Raw genomic sequence first — 3,787 nt, forward strand, 5'->3', positions numbered from 1 at the left:
AAGGCAGGGCTTCCCTGGAAGTCCCGATGAGGTGCCATTTGCCTACCGGATCCCAGCCAGGGCTCCAGGAGGTTGGATGCATTCACGCCAAGGGTCCCCTGAGCCTCACGGTGCACACAGGGTCCCACAAAGAGGGGTAACCTTCCTCCAGATTACTAGGGACAAGGTACTCTGGGACCCCTCTTGGCCTAGCGGTCCTAAGCCGGCAGCTGGATGGGCCAGGATGCCGCCCCAGCCCTGGGTCCTTCCGTGGGCCTGCCGCGTGGCAGGATGCCCTGGATGGGATCCGGTGGGCCTGGGGAGACTACCCTGATGGGCTGGGTCCAGGTGCCCTGGGGAGGGCGGCCTCCCCACCCTGGGCTCCGTCCTCGGTACTGCCGAGTGGCAGGGTGCCTGGCATGGTGTCCGGTGGGCCCGGGGAGGCTTCCCCTGCGCCTATGGGCCTGGGAACCCCGGATGGGTCCAGGGGCCCAGGCGTGCCTGGGTTGGGTGCACCGGCCCTGGGCCCCGTCCCCCGGCCTGCTGCACTGCCAAAGGCCTGGGTCAGGGCTCCGTTGTGCCCGGGCAGCCTCCCCTTGCTTGGCTGGGTTCAGGAGCTCCGGCCGGGGCCCCTGAGGGCCCCGGGGAGGGTGGCCTCCCCACCCCAGCTCTGTCCTGGGTCCTGCCACGTGGCAGGGTGCCCGGGACGGGGTCTAGAGGGACCGGGGAGGCGTCCCCTGCGCCTTCGGGCCTGGGAGCCCTGGCTGGGTCCAGCGGCCCGGCTGGGCCCCGGGTCAAGTGCTCGGGCCCTGGGCCCTGTCCCCCGGCCTGCTGCAATGCCAAAGGCCTGGGACGGGGTTCCGTTGGGCCCAGGGAGCCTTCCCTTGCTTGGCTGGGTTCAGGAGCTCCATCCGGAGCCCCCGAGGGCCCCGGGGAGGGTGGCCTCCCCACTCTGTCCTGGGTCCTGCCACGTGGCAGGGTGCCCGGGACGGGGTCTGGAGGGACCGGGGAGGCATCCCCTGCGCCTTCGGGCCTGGGAGCCCTGGCTGGGTCCAGCGGCCCGGCTGGGCCCCGGGTCGGGTGCTCGGGCCCTGGGCCCTGTCCCCCGGCCTGCTGCACTGCCAAAGGCTTGGGATGGGGTTCCGTTGGGCCCAGGGAGCCTCCCCTTGCTTGGCTGGGTTCAGGAGCTCCATCCGGAGCCCCCGAGGGCCCCGGGGAGGGTGGCCTCCCCACCTGGGGCTCTGTCCTCGGTCCTGCCACGTGGCAGGGTGCCTGGGACAGGGTCCGGAGGATCTGGGGAGGCGTCCCCTGTGCCTCCGGGCCTGGGAGCCCTGGCTGGATCCAGGGGCCCGTCTGGGCCCCGGGTCGGGTGCTCGGGCCCTGGGCCCTGTTCCCCGGGTTGCTGCTCCACCAAGGGCCCAGGACAGGGGTCCATCGCGCCCACTCACTCCTTCGTTGGGGCTCAGGGTGTCCACATGGATTCACTTTCGTGCCCGGCCATCTGGTTGCCCAGATCCCCTCGGCCATATGGTCGCCCAGATCCCCTCGGCCATATGGTCGCCCAGATCCCCTCGGCCATCTGGTCGCCCAGATCCCCTCGGCCATCTGGTCACCCGCAATGCTTTCCTATGGGGCGACCAGATGGCCAAACTTCCCTGGAAGTCCCGCTGAGGTGCCATTTGCCTCCCGGATCCCAGCAAGGGCTCCAGGAGGTCGGGTACTTTCGCGCCTTGGGTCCCCTCTGTCACCTCGTGTGCACCGATTACAAGAAAGGGGGGTCATTTTCCTGCAGACTACTAGGGAGAGGGTCACCCAGACCTCCGTGAGGTCGGGCAATTTTGAATCAGGGGAAAGCAGGACCCGGGTCCCCCCGCCGGGGCCCCCAGGGGCCCGGGAACGCACCTGCCTCTCAGCCCCTTACCAATGGTCCTTTTTCTTTGAGTTTTTTCCCTCAGTCAGACCTCCATGAGGTCCGGCGATTCTGAATCAGGGGAAGGCAGGAACCGGGCCCACCCGCCGGGGACCCCATGGGCCCGGGTACGCACCTGCCTCTCAGCCCCTTCCCGATGGTCCTTTTTCTCCGAGTTTGTTCTCTCAGTCAGACCTCCGTGATGTCTGGCGATTCTGAATCAGGGGAAGGCAGGACCCGGGCCCACCCGCCGGGGCCCCCCCCGGGGACCTGGTTACGCACCTGCCTCCTAGCCCCTTCCCAATGGTCCTTTTTCCTCCGAGTGTGCTCAGGCAGACATCTGTGAGGTCCAGCGATGCCCAGACAGGGGAAGGCAGCACCAGGGCTCGTCTGCCGGGTCCCCCAGGGGCCCGGGTACACACCTGCCTCTCGGGCCCCTACCCTATGGACCTTTTAATCCGAGTCTGCTTGCCCCCGGAGCGGGCAGGCTGGGGATGCTAAGCCAGCATACCCCCTGCGCAGGGCAGCCTGCCATGGGATGCCCCGGCTGTACTCTGATCGATTGGGCACTCTCAGTTTGTTTAGGGATGGACTGCTTGGCCAGCCTCGCATGGACCGTCCGACTCAAGGGCCTGCCGCCTGGCGGAAGGCCCTTTAAAACCAGCAGAGCGAAGGCCGAGTGGCCCCGGCAGCTCGTGCCCCCAGTGGTATGACCCGAGCAGGAGGGGTCGGGTGGCACCAGGCCCTTGGATGCTGCTGCCCAGCAGGTCCGTAGGCCCCACACGCCACGCCCCTCTCTGCCCAGCACATTTCCACAGCAGTTCAGAACAACCGTTCCGAGGGGCTCTGGATCCCCTGCATCTCGCTCAGGCTGCGCCTCGGCCCACCTCTCCCTCCCGATGGAGACGGCTAGGCCTGCCGGTGCCCATGGGACCGCAACGCTCCACACCCCTCCAGCGAGCCCCCCCGCCCAGGCGGGCGGGCTCCTTCCCTTGGCAGGCTCCAGAGAGATGGAGGACGTGCACGAAGGTTGCCTGTCGGGGACATGGGCACGCGGCCCCCACCCCGCCATCATGTGCGGCTACCTGGTTGATCCTGCCAGTAGCATGTGCTTGTCTCAAACATTAAGCCATGCAAGTGTAAGTACACACGACCGGTACAGTGAAAGTGCGAATGGCTCATTAAATCAGTTATGGTTCCTTTGAACTCTCCATCTGTTACTTGGATACCTGTGGTAATTCTAGAGCTAATACATGCTGACGAGCGCTGACCTCCCGGGATGCATGCATTTATGAGACCAAGCCAGTCAACTAGGAATGCCTGGGTACACACTCACTATCCTTTCATACCACGCTAGGTTAACATACACACTTTAGCAGGGAATACTGGTACAGTACACTAAGTAAATATTAATTTCCACAACAAAATTGGGACGTTCACAGTCTAATTTTAATAAAAACATGTACATAAAAAAATATTTTTAGCGCTTTACAACACAATTTAAAATTTTCAAAGAAAGTTCTCTTTGAAAAAAGTAAAATTACAGCATTTAATTATAACATTTCATTACATATAAATGTCAAATTCAAATTGAGATTAAGAGGCAAAGAGAGATACATAAATACCATTTCCTCACATCAAAAAATACACATGAAAACAGCTTGTCAAACACCTATTGGTAAAAGTATCAGACCAAGACCAAACCAGGCTCGCCCGGCCGCTTTGGTGACTCTACCTTGGTAACCTTGGGCCGATCGCACTTCCCCGTGACTGCAACGATACATCCGGTTGTCTGCCCTATCAACTTTCAGTGCCTACCATGGTGACCATGGGTAACGGGGAATCGGGGTTCAATTCTGGAGAGGGAGCCTGAGAAACGGCTACCACATCCAAGGAAGG

General features: G+C 62.6%; 1 pseudogene; it reads left to right on the top strand.

Annotated features, from left to right (window-relative positions):
- The first annotated feature begins 2,970 nt into the window (after positions 1 to 2,970).
- The window catches only part of LOC144829981 (18S ribosomal RNA), a 2,187-nt pseudogene continuing 1,370 nt past the window's right edge, over positions 2,971 to 3,787 (top strand).

This window comes from Lissotriton helveticus, chromosome 4_1 (genome assembly GCF_964261635.1).
Source record: "Lissotriton helveticus chromosome 4_1, aLisHel1.1, whole genome shotgun sequence".
In the NCBI taxonomy this organism is placed as follows: domain Eukaryota; kingdom Metazoa; phylum Chordata; class Amphibia; order Caudata; family Salamandridae; genus Lissotriton; species Lissotriton helveticus.